Source organism: Entelurus aequoreus, linkage group LG07 (assembly GCF_033978785.1).
Source record: "Entelurus aequoreus isolate RoL-2023_Sb linkage group LG07, RoL_Eaeq_v1.1, whole genome shotgun sequence".
NCBI classification, from domain to species: Eukaryota; Metazoa; Chordata; class Actinopteri; order Syngnathiformes; family Syngnathidae; genus Entelurus; species Entelurus aequoreus.
In genome coordinates this window covers 56482256-56498843 of record NC_084737.1, presented here as the reverse complement: position 1 = coordinate 56498843, position 16588 = coordinate 56482256, and the positions used below count along the sequence as shown (strand labels likewise).

The 16588-nt window shown below is 41.4% G+C and overlaps 1 long non-coding RNA gene across 1 annotated transcript; it reads right to left on the bottom strand.

The window, feature by feature from the left end:
- Positions 1–1916: 1916 nt before the first annotated feature.
- On the bottom strand, positions 1917–11120 carry LOC133654066 (uncharacterized). The gene is made up of 2 exons (XR_009826827.1): positions 2325–11120; positions 1917–2231 (listed from the first exon to the last, which is right to left on the bottom strand). It is a non-coding gene; the product is annotated as an uncharacterized LOC133654066 (long non-coding RNA).
- Positions 11121–16588: the final 5468 nt, after the last annotated feature.

Below are 16588 nucleotides of genomic sequence, written 5' to 3'. Positions count from 1 at the left end.
CTCTTTAGCACCACCCTAGTGGCTCTCTGGAGCTTTTTCAAAAATGTATGAAAAATGGAAAAAGATGATGGGAAAAAAATATATTTTTTGTTTTAGTATGGTTACTGTAGGAGGACAAACATGACCCAAACCTCCCTAATTGTTATAAAGCACACTGTTTATATTAAACAGGCTTCACTGATTCGAGTATTTGGCGAGCGCCGTTTTGTCCTACTAATTTTGGCGGTCCTTGAACTCACCTTAGTTTGTTTATATGTATATCTTTCTCCGACTTTCTAGGACGTGTTTTATGCCACTACTTTTTCTGTCTCATTTTGTCCACCAAACCTTTAACGTTGTGCATGAATGCACAAAGGTGAGTTTTGTTGATGTTATTGACTTGTGTGGAGTGCTAATCAGACATATTTGGTCACTGCATGACTGCAAGTTAATCGATGCTAACATGCTATTTAGGCTAGCTATATGTACATATTGCATCATTATGCCTCATTTGTAGCTATATTTGAGCTCATTTAGCTTCCTTTAAGTCATCTTAATTCAATTTATATCTTATGACACACTATCTGTATGTAATATGGCTTCTAATTTGTTGCGGCTCCAGACAGATTTGTTTTTGTATTTTTGGTCCAATATGGCTCTTTCAACATTTTGGGTTGCCGACCCCTGGTCTAGGAAAACATGATTTAATGTTCATAAAATAAAGGTAAAAACACAAACCAGGAACTAGGAATAGCCAAAACTGAAAACAGGAACCAGCAAACAGAAAAACTGGAAAAAGCTAATGGCTAACAAAAAAACACAAAACAAAAGAGCTAGGTGAAAGCAAACTACAAATAGCTAACAGGAACAGCTTACCGCTACGACGACAGGTACAAGGACAAGTAGTAGCACGACAGGTAGTAGCTGTAACGATATCTACACGACAGGTAGGAATGACAATAATCCAGCACTGACTGGAGGGGAAGGCAGGTTTAAATAGCAGCTGGCTGATTGACACCAGGTGTGGCCAGGTGCCAATCAGCCACAGCTGAGGGGACAAGTAAGAAATAACCAAAATTAGAGCGCAGACAGGAAATAAAGACAAACAGAGGAAAACCTCAAAACATAACTAAACTGTCAGTGACAAGCCTGACAGTAGCCCCCCATTCAACATGTACAGAAGTAGCGTTATATGCTGTTGAGTTTGTTGCTTTAATACGAGACTCTCAAAAACCAAAGTATATTATGTAGTGTCATATGTGTCGATGTAACAATAAAAGGAAGGATCCGGTTGTCGTCTTAACAAGTCATAGCCTGATTTATGTTTAGCTTTTTTCCTATGTTTTGTCTGTTTCCTGGCTGTACCCTCTTTCTTTTTCGATTACTGTTGGTTGCTATGGGCACTAACTCTCCACACCTGCCCTTGTTTAGTAATTAGTGTTCCCACCAGATGTTTTGGTTAATCATTCCGCATTGAGTTTAAGATTTTAGTCCTAACATGCTGTGTATTGCATGGTGGGGCCCCTCAGTTATGCCCCTACTCGTCAGGGCAGAGTCTCCGGTCTTCAGGCCAGGGTCTTCTAAAGATCCCAAAAACTTGTTTTAAAACCAGTGGAGACCTGGCATTCCAGTCTATAGCTCCCAGACTCTGGAACAATTTGCACCAGTCCCTCTGTGATCTTGACTGTGTTGACACTTTTAAGAAACATTTGAAAACTTCTCTTTTTAGTAAAGCTTTTAGTTAATGCACCTTACAACTATCATTTTTAATCCAATTGTTATCCTTTTTATGATGTTGCCCCTGTTGTTTTAATTGAATTGTTATTTTACTTCACCTACGTTTTGTACAGTGCTTTGTGATTTTATCTGTGAAAAGCTCTTTATAAATAAAATGTTATGTACGTGAGGGGTGGAAGGAGACGACACCACGAGGAAGCTCAGGTTACCAGGTTTATTGTAACCTTTGAGGAGTGTGTGGGAGGTGTATGCTACTCTAAGTGTTTGGTGCAGTACGATGTGTAAATTTAACAATGTAAATGTTACCAAGGGTTGTTGTGAGTGCGTGTTGGATGGATCCTTCGTCAGTCCAGAGGGGCGAGGCAAGGAGGGTGTCCGTGGGCAGGCGAGCGGTCGGGGGCTGGAGAGAAGCAACGAGGTCCGTGTCCAAGCGGGGGTCGAGGATCGAGGAAAGCAGTCCGAAGTCCGGAGGGAGGTCGAGGTACACAACTCGAGCACACGCAACAGGAAGGATACTGCGGGAGGCACAAAGGACATGAGTTGCAGGAAACAAGGAGGACAAGAAGAGAGCATGTACACGGGAGGGAAGCCATAGACGGAATGCTTACTGCGATGAGTTAACGACGTTCCGGCGTAGGCTCCAAGGGTCGACTGGTCTTTATGCTGCCGCTCGGATTATTGCCAGATGCGCTGATTGCCAATAGTCTGCAGCTGCGTCGTTGCGTGGGCGTGAAGCGCCTGGCGCGTACAGGGGCGTATCCTGGCATATTGCCAGCCTGAGTGTTGGAGGAACTTTCTGCAGGAGAATTGTGGGTTCGAGACCGCGCCGTGGCATAAAATGTACTTACTTACTTACTTACTCCCCTTTATAGATTTCAGTCACCTAGCACAAGTTGCTGGGTCAATGACCGCTCTCGGCGACACTTGCGTTTCATCCTGTTTTCACCATACTTAAGTGTTTTTTCCGTATTCGAGAATTCCTTACTGTTCACCCTTGGTGACAATTAGATTTTTGGCTCCACGCTTGTTTAGCGTCTTAGTTTTTATTTTTATTTTTTGTCCTACCTTAAATAATTAAAACACAATCCTACCTGCACGCTGCTCCTGCTTGTTTTTCTGCATTGGAGGGAACACAACCATCGGAGCCATGCATTCCAAACGCGACAAACGAGCTGTTTTGTTGACGATCTGAGAGCTACTCCAAGTGTTAACTGCTCGCCTCAAACACATACACATAATGCTGAAACAAGACGCGCCGCAACCCGTACATAATCACAACATAAAAAGCACATAACAGCTACATTTCAAAAAGAGAGGTAAAACAAAAGTAGTGAACAGAAAAAAAAAGAAAAAAAAGATAAATAAATACTGTGACAACGTTGAACAAGCAGAAATGCACAAAGCCATGTTTGTTTACAGTGGAAGTCAATGCTTAGTCAGCACCAGCAGTGAGCAGACTAATCTATAAGAAGGCGCCATAGCACAAATGTGAGTTGGGTTTAGACCGTCGTAACACAGGGTAGTTTTAACCTACTGATGACGCGTTGTTGCAATACTAATCTTTCCGTAACAATAGTAACACCTTTCCGCTCTGTTCGGTTCTGAGCATGTCAAAGTAAAGTATTCCGATTTAAGGTGTGGTGCATGAAAATGCAAGTCATAATCAAATCCTTTTTTTCAGGGTCCATGCACACAGGAACATTCTAATCCGAATGGTGATCAGATTAAGTAAATGTTGTCCATGTACACATGGCTAGTGAAAGAGTAAAATAAATCAAATTTTTGGGAGTAATAATAGATGATAAAATGAACTGGAAATCTCATATAAAATATAGACAACTTAAAAAAGCAAGAAATATTTCAATAATGAACAAATCAAAATATGAACTGGACAAAAAAACCCACTCCATGTTCTTTACTGCTCGCTAGTGTTACCATATCTGAGTTATTTTGCAGAAATATGGGGAAACAACTACAAATGTGCACTTCATTCACTAACAGTGTTACAAAAAAGGTCAGTTAAAATAATACACAATGTTGGATACAGAGAAAATACCCTTAATTGATCAAATCCAAACTGTTAGTATTCAAGGACTTGGTGTATTTGCAAACAGCTAAAATTATGTACAAAGCAAACTTTATACTGCTACCAAAAAATGTACAACAATTCTTCTCAACTAAAGAGGAGAAATATAACCTTCGAGAAAAATCTAACATAAAACACTAGTATGCACGTACAACACTTAAAAGATTTAGTATATCAGCATGTGGAAACAAATTATGGAATGGATTAAGCAAAGAAGTCAAACAGTGTATTGATATATTCCAGTTTAAGACGCTGTTCAAACTACAAAACCCAAAACCAGTGAAGTTGGCCCGTTGTGTAAATCGTACATAAAAACAGAATACAATGATTTGCGAATCCTTTTCAATAGGGATGTCCGATAATATCGGGCCGCCGATATTATCGGCCGATAAATGCTTTAAAATGTAATATCGGAAATTATCAGTATCGGTTTCATTATTATCGGTATCGGTTTTTAAATGTAAAATGTATGACGCCAGGTTTTAGGCCCATTTATTTTGAGTCAAAGCTCAGCTGCGGTTGTTTTCAGCCTTGTTGGCTTGTCCCGTGTCAGTTGGTGTGTATGTGACAGGAGTGCGATGTCATCCGCAAAGTCGAGATCGAAAAAGGTGTTATGTCAGACTCCGCTGGATGCCGTTCTTTTTATTGCATGTTGTTTCATGATCCAATCTATGCACGGGAGGTAGAGAAACAGAGAGAGAAGGTAGAAGGTATTTTTATGTGCAGATCCCTGGTGGAGCACATAACATTACATACCCAGCTATGTGTTCTTGATGATGTTTACATATTTTGGAGGGATCCTATAGTGAGACATGTGCTTCCATAGTAACATGCAGTCTATGCTGTCAAGTCCTTTTCAAAGTCAATAAAATTGACATACACAGGTGTGTTCCATTGTATGGACTGTTTGATGATGATCCTGAGGGGGCAATTCGGTCACTGCACAATGTACCATTCTGGAAACCAGCCTGGTTCTCTCTTAGTCTTAAATCTGTCACAAACTCACATCGCTGCGATAGTTGGAAACCAAGATGCAGGAGACAGGAGGAAGATGTGCAGGTAAGAGTTTTTAATTCTCACAAATAGCACAAAGAGGTGCAGCAGAGAAGTGCACAAAAGCATAACCAAGGTCACAATTTAAGCATGAACAGCCTAAACGCAGCAAGGACAGTATTCAACATTAAACAATCCTCGAGTGACTCCTGACTGGAGAGCGAGGCGGGCATAAATAGAAGCCTGATTGGCAACCACAACTAGGTGTGGCCAGGCTGCCAATCAGCGGCAGGCAAGGAGAAAAAGCGCTCAGGGAGACAGAAAGTGGAACTAAAATAAAAGCGCTGACCAGGAAATGAACACAGAAACTAAGCAATCAACAAATCATGTGACACCTGACATGACAGGTCGTCACAACATCAACCTCTTTCTGTAGCCTCTCCAAAATAATGCGATTGAACACTTTGCCTGGTGTTGATAGCAGCATGATCCCTCGGTAGTTGTTACAACCCCCGAGGTCTCTTTTCCTGGGTACAATAGCAATTAGGCCGTTTTTGCAGTCCGTTGGGATGATCTCTTCCTACCATATCTGCTTGATGAGCTGGTGAAGCATGATAGTTGAGGTTTCTAGAGCATTATTTTTTAAGGCTTCTGCAGGGATCTCGTCTGGCCCTTCCATCTTGCCATGGCACAATCCCTTTATTGCCTTCTTTACTTTAAATCTTGTTACCGGGTTGCAGCTTACCTTCAACATCTGGTGGGATCTCTATTGTCTGTTGAACAGTTGCCTGAAGTGCTCCGTCCATCCTTTCTGCTGTTCTTCTTTGGTGGTCAGGACTTGGCCCTATTGTTGCGGATCTGTGTTTGTCCGCCTAAACTTGCCTGCAAGGTTCTCTGTGGTCTGGTATAGATCCTTCAAGTTGTTCCTTGAAGCTGCAACTTCTGCTTGCTGTGCCAAGTCTTCAATATAATTTATTTTGTCGCGTTTAACGCTTTATTTTTCAACCTCCTTTTTTGCAGCTTTGTACTCTCTATGTGCTTCTGCCTTTGTGCTCATGTTTTGCTGTTGTGTTTTCTGTCCCTTTTAACCCTACTCTCTTCTATTGTTTTCATTGTGTCTGTTGACATCCACGGCTTGTTAATTGTTTTCTTTCTCCCCAGCACATCCCTGCAGGTCTTCTTCCATATGTTTTTTCATGCATTTCCAACTCTCCTCCACTGGTGTTTGGTATTTTTTCTTGCATGGCTTACAACCTGTTCTGTAAGGTGATTTTGGTACAGTTCAGTTGTCCCTATGCTCTCCTGTGTCATACTAATACATTGAGTAAGCAAACAAGAGTTAAAGTCCAATGAAAACCAACGCTTCCCATCCAACCTGGTGGAGCTTGAGTGGTGCTGAAAAGAGAAATGGGCAAAGAGGAATGGGCAAAACAGCCCAAAGGTAGGTGTGCCAAGCTTGTGGCATTGTGTTAAAAAAAATAAATGTAAGGCTGTTTTCGCTGCTAAAGGTGCATCAACAAAGTTTTGAGCAAAGGCTGTGAATTCTTATGTACATGTGATTATTTTTTTTAATTTGCAAACATCTTTGAAAATACACATTTCATATTGTTATTATGGGGTATTGTGAGGACTAAAATGGATTCATTCCATTTTGAAATAATGCTGTAACATAACAAAATGTTGAAAATGTGTTCATACAACAGAAGAGGACTTATGTACGTGACAAGTGAGTCGGTCCAGCTCGCCACCTTGGAGGTGCCAGTGTGAGCCACCAGCTTTGCCTTAGTCTCAGCCTTACAGGAACATATAGATTTTTCTATATGGGTGTTTAATATCCGGACGAACACTTGTGTTTGGAATTCCCATTTCCAGTCATTAATTTCCCCCTTATACACACAGTTGTAAGTATTTTCATTTGTGACTTTAGACTTGATTTTAAACTTTTACCTCCATTTTCCAGACGGCACACACTCAAGGATCAATGAGAATCCATATAATCTAATTAGATACTGTGAACTGTAGGATAATTTTGTTTGTTGCAGGTTCCGTGGTGTAAAGGATAGCAGTCTTTACTCTAAATCCATTGATCCAAGTTTAAGTCTGGGTGATCTGCAGCTGCTGTGTCTTTGTCTCATGGGTTCCTTGGCAAGTTGGCTCCTTGGTCCCTTGCTACGTGCCACCAAGGGGCAAAGTCATTGCATCAAGTAGCTCTAGGTGCACCCGGCTCCCTAATATAGTGTTCTTACCTGCTTCCTCTGTGCTCAGCCACATATGTTATTTGTGTGTGTGTGTGTGTGTGTGTGTGTGTGTGTGTGTGTGTGTGTGTGTGTGTGTGTGTGTGTGTGTGTGTGTGTGTGTGTGTGTGTGTGTGTGTGTGTGTGTGTGTGTGTGTGTGTGTGTGTGTGTGTGTGTGAGAGAGAGCAGGGCCGTAACCAGGATTTGACAAATATAGAGGTCAAACAATGGTGGTCCAAGGGAAGCTTTGAAAGGCTGAAACAATGGGTATCTCATCTATCCATCCATCCATCCATTTTCTACCACTTTTCCCTTACTGGGTCCGGGGGGTGCTGGAGCCTATCTCAGCTGCAGGCGGGGTACACCCCGGACAAGTCGCCACCTCATCGCAGGGCCAACACAGATAGACAGACAACATTCACGCTCACAGTCACACACTAGGGCCAATCTAGTGTTGCCAATCAACCTACATTGAAATCTATGTTTTTTAATGACTATGCTGAAGTTAGGGTCTTAGGTGTATTATAACATGTTTTGTCCTGTTAGTGTTGACTTCCTCAGTTCTGTTTTTTGTACCCCTGGGTTTGTGTTTCAGTTGCCATGACTGCAGATTAGTTTCACCCGCCTCTGATTAGTGTTTGGGACACTCACCTGCTCCTGGGCACCAATCAGAGAGCTATTTATTCTCGTTTCTTCCCACATTCAGTCTGGCTTTCTTGTTTGCATCACGCAACAGCTAACGACGATTATAGTTTTTGGATTCCTGTTTATATGCTAGCTCCCGCACTAGCCTCCTTAGCTTTACCTCCCGGGCTATCAGCACACTTTTGTTTTTTCCTGCATGATTTATACTAATAAATCATTTCCTACCTGCACGCTTCGTCCGGAGTTGTGCGTCTGCATCTTGGGAAAATGACCTCCACATAAACATGCAACCCGATCGTTACAATGACATCATTAAAACATGAGTTTTAAAACTTTAATTTACTTCAACTGCAACCCAGGTTTGAACCCACAACGTGTTGCTTCATAATTCATGTCCTAGTCACACATGCTACCGGGGACACCAAAACTGTAAGGAGAAATTTATCTTAATATTCTAACCAGTGACAGATCATGACGTGTCCAGGAATACATTTGGGTAAAATTTCATATGAAGTGCCTTGTCATTCAATAATTTACATTTGACATGCATTTCAATTCACACAAAATGCCCCCATCAGTTCAGTTCGAAAGATCAGTTAGAATAATAATAATGTTGGATATAGAGAACATTGTAACCCTTTATTCGCTGAATTGAAAATACTGAAATTCCACGACGTAGTGAATTTGCAAACAGCTAAAATTATGCACAAAGCAAACCACAATTTGCTACCCAATAATATACAACAATTCTTCTCAACAAAAGAGAAGAAATATGATCTTAGAAAATGTTTTATTTAAAATATTTGTACGCACGTACAACACTTAAGACCTTCAGTATATCAGTATGTATAATTAAATTATGGAATGGATTAACCAAAGAAATCAAACAATGTACTAATATAATCTACTTCAAGAAACTCTACAAACTTAAAGTGTTTACAAAGTACAAAGAAGAAGAACTATGATAAACATGCTGCATTTATTTCATCCATCCATTCATTTTCTAGATAATCTTATTTATCTCATCATATGAAATATAACTTACTTCATTAATTATTATTTATCTATTTATTTATTTTTAATGTTTTTACTTATGGAGTATATTGTGAATAAATTGAGAAACAGAAAGTGAACAAAAGTTTTAGCAACTGCTATGTAAAGGAAAAGGGGTAGGATTAAATAAGCTCTGCTTCTTCCTACTCTTTTTCGAACATGTTGAATAGAGACACTGGAAATTGTGACATATCATGTTGTATGCATGCATGTTCTAAATAAACACAAACTCAACTTAACTCAACTCACCCTTCGCCCCCCACAGATAACGAAACTCTTTGCATAGCGGGTGTTCTGTGTTTAGGGCGGGGCGGCACCTGACTGATATGACAGTATTATACCAACAGCGTTTCACATCATTGTCAATCATGTAAAACCAACATTAGTGACGTCAGCATAATTTCATGTTAACGTTATGTTGACAGTACATTTCGGATCGAATGATGTTTAAAGGCCTACTGAAACCCACTACTACCGACCACGCAGTCTGATAGTTTATATATCAATGATGAAATCTTAACATTGCAACACATGCCAATACGGCCGGGTTAACTTATAAAGTGCAATATTAAATTTCCCGTGAAATATTCTGCTGAAAACGTCTCGGTATGATGACGTTTGCGCGTGACGTCACGGATTGTGCGGACATATTGGGACACCATTGTGGCCAGCTATTAAGTCGTCTGTTTTCATCGCAAAATTCCACAGTATTCTGGACATCTGTGTTGGTGAATCTTTTGCAATTTGTTTAATGAACAACGAAGACAGCAAAGAAGAAAGCTGTAGGTGGGATCGGTGTATTAGCGGCTGGCTGCAGCAACACAACCAGGAGGACTTTGAGTTGGATAGCAGACGCGCTACCGTGAGTACAGCTTTGATTTCCAAACATTTGATCGCTTGCCCGTACGTGCGTGCCGCTATGTGCATGTCACGTACGTAACTTTGGGGAAATATATGTGCTGTATGAACTTTACGGAGGTGAACGGTACTTTGGGCTGTGGGATTGAGTGTGTTGTGCGGGTGTTTGATTTGTATTGGTGGGTTATATGGACGGGAGGGGGGAGGTGTTTGTTATGCGGGATTAATTTGTGGCATATTAAATATAAGCCTGGTTGTGTTGTGGCTAATAGAGTATATACTGTATATGTCTTGTGTTTATTTACTGTTTTAGTCATTCCCAGCTGAATATCAGGTCCCACCCGCCTCTCACAGCATCTTCCCTATCTGAATCGCTTCCACTGCCCTCTAATCCTTCACTCTCAGTTTCCTCATCCACAAATCTTTCATCCTCGCTCAAATTAATGGGGTAATCGTTGCTTTCTCGGTCCAAATCGCTCTCGCTGCTGCTGGCCATGATTGTGAACAATGTGCAGATGTGAGGCGCTCCACAACCTTTGACGTCACGCTACATTGATTGATTGATTGATACTTCCGGTACAGGCAAGGCTTTTTTATCAACGACCAAAAGTTGCGAACTTTATCGTCAATGTTCTCTACTAAATGCTTTCAGCAAAAATATGGCAATTCCGCAAAATGATCAAGTATGACACATAGAATGGATCTGCTATCCCCGTTTAAATAAGAAAATTTCATTTCAGTAGGCCTTTAAAGTAAAAGTGGACTTCATTGTGTAACGATGTTGTCTAGAGTTGTAGCGAGTTCAGTTCTGCATGACCAAAGATCGTATCTTGCGAGAGGATGATAATAATAATATTAATAATAATGGATTAGATTTATATAGCGCTTTTCTATCAACTAGATACTCAAAGCGCTCACTGCACATTCACACAACAATGGTGGTAAGCTACATTTGTAGCCACAGCTGCCCTGGGGCAGACTGACGGAAGCGTGGCTGTGTCATAATCTGTGGTCTGGATCATGTTTTGTTTAGTTGTGTTCTGTTAGTTTTGGACTTCTTTAGTTACCATCTGCGCTTCCTTGTTTGTTTTGTCACCATGGCGACTCATTAGTTTACCTGCCTCATTTGTTTGGATCACACCTGTCGCTACTCATTGTGTTCACCTGTCTCTGATTAGTGCTCGCCCGCTCACCTGCTTCCCGAGCACTAATCAGAGGCATTATTTAAGCCTGCCATTGCCGGTCAGTCGTCCTGGCGACATTACTCTGTTCTTGCTCTTTTCAGGATAGTTCCATGCTTGTATTCTTGTTCATAGTTCATGCTGCTCTGCTCATGTCACAGTAAGTGTTGTTTGTTTTACATAGTTTACGTCAAAGTGATAGTTTTGTTTCCTTAGCCAAGTTGTGCCTCCGCTGTGAGCGCTTTTTGTTTGTAACCTTTTTTGAGTAGAAATTAAATCATGATCCTACCTTCTACCGATGTCTGGTCCAGTCCGTTTGCATTCCGGGAAAACAATCCTTGCAGTAAGCTGCGTAAAAGTCCACACCATGACAGGCTGCCAATTTGACCACCACCTATCATTCATTCACCAGTGTGAGCGGCACTGGGGGAAAGGGTGAAGTGTCTTGCCCAAGGACACAACGTCAGTGATTTGGATGGCAAGAGGATGATTAACCGCATTGTGATGTACAGAGCACACGATGTCCCATACAAAGTATATTTGCTGTCAGTCATATCATCTTCTATCGAGGCCATGACCTCGGTGTCCTCAATGGTAGGTACGGCCATGAGTGTTGTGGTGGTGGGTGGAAGGACTGTTTGAGGGGGTTGCATTTACGTAATGATTTTATTTTATTTTATAAAGCACTTTGTGCTACATCTTATATGTATAAACAGTTATATACAAATTAAATTGTATTTTATTTAATTATTCTTGCTTTGGGTGCGAGAAGCTATGGGTTAAACTCCTGGACAACCCTGGTATCTATAAGTCCTGTGTTCAGTAATGACGGTTTCCCTTGTACACACTTGCGTAAGTATATTCATTTTATCCATCAAATCAAATCAAATACAGTAGTTCCTCAACTTACAAACTCAATTGGTTCTTGGACCCAGCTAGTATTACTTAGTTCATTAAATTTGACATCTGGCTCTGTGTGGAGAAGCACTTCCTTGTTAAGCCCTTTGTTCATAGTGCCCAGGACAGCTGTGAGGTAGAGGGAGAAAATAGTACACAATATGCTAGTCGACTTTCCGATTGTGTCCCCTATTAAAAACTCACATTTCATGAGATTTGTTGTGAAGTTCATTTTCATGGTTCATTGATATACGTAGTTGTGTGATTCTCGCTTAGGGATCTCAGGTTCTTGTATTTGTAATACTTGTTTTCACTCATAACTTTTTCATTCATACACAGAGGTGTAGTGTCTAATCATCTATGACCGTAGACCTGATTTTAAAGATTCAACTTAATTTTCATGACAGCACACACTCAAGAGATCATTGAAAATCTATCAAATCAAATCAGATACTGTTTATTGTACAATCTCTTATTTTTAAGTGTGCATTTGCAGGTTCTGTGGTGTCATGGTTGGCACACTGGACTTTGAGGCCACTGATCCAAAGTTAAAGCTTGGTGGAACCTGCTTCTAATATTGAAGTAGTTAGTGTTTAGTTTGACCTCCTTTAGAGTCATATATGCATTAAAATGGCAGCGAATCAACATTTGGATTATCCAATTTTTAATTGTGCCCCTTATTACAATCTAATATTTAATATTTAATGAGATTTGTTGAAAAATCTCTGCTTAGGGCAGAACTTTCTGACAAATCTCATGAAATTTGAGATCTTAATAGGTAACACAATCTGAAACTGGGTCACCATATTTATTGCACCTCTACCCCAAATTTAGATTTACTGACATTTGCATGCATAAATGAATTAAGAGTTGCCTCAACTTACGAGCTCAGTCCTAACTTACGAGCTCAGCTCCTTTTAGGACTGAGCTTGTAAATTGAGGTGCCACTGCATTCGATTTGATTTATATATATATATATATATATTTCCATCCATCCATTTTCTACTGCTTATTCCCTTCGGGGTCGCGGGGGGCGCTGGAGCCTATCTCAGCTACAATCGGGCGGAAGGCGGGGTACACCCTGGACAAGTCGCCACCTCATCGCAGGGCCAACACAGATAGACAGACAACATTCACACTCACATTCACACACTAGGGCCAATTTAGTGTTGCCAATCAACCTATCCCCAGGTGCATGTCTTTGGAGGTGGGAGGAAGCCGGAGTGCCTGGAGGGAACCCACGCAGTCACGGGGAGAACATGCAAACTCCACACAGAAAGATCCCGAGGCCGGGATTGAACTCACGACTGCTCAGGACCTTCGTATTGTGAGGCAGACGCACTAACCCCTCTTCCACCGTGCTGCCCTATATATATATATGAAAATAAAAAAAATCTCCTTCTCACCCCGGTGGGGTGGTATCTGTGTCATCCTCAAGCTCGGGTCCTCTACCAGAGGCCTGGGAGTTTGAGGGTTCTGCGCAGTATCTTGGCTGTTCCTAGGACCACGCTCTTCTTGTTACGGCGCACGCACATTCTGCTTCTCCCTCCACGGCGGGAGAACCTAAAGGCTCCGCTGTAAGCTCCGCAGGACACGCCCCCGTATGTGCCACGCAGACCGCGCCGCCGCAGCCAGAGGGAATATGCAGTCTAAGCACCTGGACCTGACGAGAGGCGGCAGCTGCTCTTTCAACCCTTGGTACTTCTCAAGTTTCTCGTGTTCCTTCTTCCTGATGTTGGCGTCAGCTGGGATTGCCACATCTATCACCACCACCCTTTTCTGCTCTTTGTCCACCACCACCCTTTTCTGCTCTTTGTCCACCACCACTGAACAGTGATATATATATATTGGATTGGCCCACTTCTAGTAAACTACTCCAGAGGTTTTTAGGATTCCCTAACTTATATCGTCGATTTATTCGAGTTTATAGCCGAGTGGCACTCCTTCTTACTAAACTGACATCTGTGAAAATCCCATTAGAATGGACACATGAAGCTAACAATGCGTTTGTGTCTCACAAAACTCTTTCCTTTTGCTCCTGTCTTGGCTCATTCTAACCTCTCTATTATTTTTTGTGTCGAGGTCGACACCTCTGGTATCGGCATAGGATTTGTCCTCTCCCAGCGTGACCTCTCCACTGGGAAACCTTCTCTTGTCGCCTGACCCCGGCAGAAATAAATTATGACGTGGGAAATCAAGAACTCCTGGCCATCGTATTAGCCTTACAGGAGTGGTGGCATCTCTTCGAGGGCTCAAAAGAACTTGGCTTATCTGCGGTCTTCACAAAGATAAAATATGGTGGTCGTCTATGAGAACCTATGTCAAGGAGTTTGTTGCCACTTGTGCTGTCTGTGCCCGCAACAAGTCATCCCACCAAGATCCGGAGGGACCCTGGTCTTACGCGGGTTTGGACTTTATTACTGGACTCCACAACTTCCACAACTGTGTCATACTCACTTTCGTCGACCGCTTCTCTAAGATGGTACATTTTGTCGCTGTGCCCAGGCTGCCTTCCGCTTTAGAGACTGTTAACCTCCTGTTTCAGCATGTATTCCAGCTGCACAGCATTCCTGTGGAAGTGGTTTCCGACCGAGGCTCTGTCTGTGTCCACAACATGTCATTGTTTATTGTTTATTGAATTAGCTGATGCCAAGGCGACTGCCAGTCTTCCTGGGGTCCATATAGGAGCATACAAAATACAAATACAAAGAATACATGCATTGCATCATGCCACCAGGATCCGGAGGGACCCTGGTCTTACGTGGTATTGGATTTTATTACTTAATAGGCTGTTACTGTTGTGTGGGGGGTCACATCGTTACAGTCAACACAGCTGAGCTGCGCGGTGGGCCTCATTCCAAACCACACTTCAGCGCACTGAGGATTGGTGCCCAAAAGTACTGGCCGCGGCCGCCCTTGGCGGACATTCAGTGGGCTCTCAAACACAGAGTGACAGGGCAGTTGAGGCCACTTCAGCCAGCATTAGTGAGGCCTAAGATTACATGGTAATGTGCAACCTCAAATTTGGAGGGTGTCCACATTCAATCGTGCTAGCTCATTGTTAATAACAGCTGTCTTTCTGACATTGTTGATGTCTTGCATGTTTACAGAAACAGACGTTCTAACATCCCAGTTTTAAAATTGGTCTCTTTCGTTGATTTTGCTTGAAGTTGTCTGGTGCAATGGTTTTGGTCTGCTTTTCAGAAAATTCCTAATTGACTAGCACCAAATGAGGATCGTAGACCATTGCAGGGCAGCACCTTATTTACTCACGGGTGACGAGGCTGGAATGTTTTCTCCAGTGTAATTAGGTTCGGTTAATGGTGTAGAATTGGTTTGCATTAGATGTAAGCCTGGGCAGCCTTATATGGAGGACAGGCTATTGCCCATGCAGCACGCCCCCGCTCTCTATGTCAATAGTAGATCCAAAAGAATAGCAGGAACATTAGAGTTTGGCACCAGCAACATCACGAAAGCTGCCAGAATGAGGTTTGATACAACATCAAACTGCCTTTGGACTCAGACTCCAGATTTTCCTCAAGGTTTACTCTATAAGCCTTTCCCCAAGTTAGGTGACCGCAAGGCAACGGTGATGGTAATATATAGTCACCATTGGCTCTCCTGAGCCAGCTTCCTTTTACAGAGTTTGTTTTTAATGCCACCTTCCTCACCACTATACAACATAAAGTAGCAAGAAACACGTCAATAATGAATAAAGCAAAACATGTTCTAGACCAAAAATCACTCCATATTCTCTACTGCTCGCTAGTGTTACCATATCTGAGTTATTGTGTAGAAATAAGGGGAAATACCTACTAAAGTACACTTCATTCATTAACGGTGTTGTAAAAGAGATCAGTTATAATAATACATAATGTTGGATATAGAGAACATACAAACCCTTTATTCATTGAATCAAAATACTGAAATTCCACGACATAGTGAATTTGCAAACAGCTAACATTATACACAAAGCAAACTATAACCTGCTACCCAAGAATATACAACAATTCTTCTCAACGAAAGGCGAGAAATATAATTTTAGAGAAAAAAGTAATTCAAAACATTTGTACGCACGTACAACACTTAAGACCTTCAGTATATCAGTATGTGGAATTTAATTATGGAATGGATTAAGCAAAGAAATCAAATAATGTACTAATATGATCCACTCAAAAAACTCTTCAAACTTAAACTGTTTACAAAGTACAAAGAAGAAGAACCATGTTAAACATTCTGAATTGATTTCATCCAACCATTCATTTTCAAGATAATCGTACTCATCTCACCATATGAAATATAACTTACTTCACCAATTATTTTTTAATTTTTTTTATTGTTATTACTTACGGAGTATATTGTGAATACATTGAGAACAGGAAGTGAACAAAAGTTTTAGCAACTGCTATGTAAAGGAAAAGGGGTAGGATAAGCTCTGCTTCTTCCTACTCCTTTTCGAACATGTTGAATAGAGAAACTAGAAATTGTGACGTATCATGTCGTATGCATGCATGTTCGAAATAAGCTCAAACTCAAACTCAAACTCAAACTTCTCCTGCGGGAACCGGCGAGGGTGTCAGCTTAGTCGCCACCAACTCGGCCCTGAAGATAGGTTGTACTGGCTTACAGGTTACCAGAAGTAACTGACATAGAACTACTGTACTACAACCCCTGGCAGAAGTGATGTTGATTCAGTTGTTTAATTTTGTAACAAAAAAAACCAAAATCAAAGAACAGGCATGACACAAAACTACAGTCATTTCAAATGGCAACTTTCTGGTTTTAAGAAACATACAAAATAAATCAAGAAAATAACATTGTGGTAGTAACAGTTAAATGTTTAGATCAAGCAAATTGATTCATTCATTCATTAGTTGAGAGTTAACAATTAGTTTTCACACCTTGGAGAGCTGTTGGACTAGGT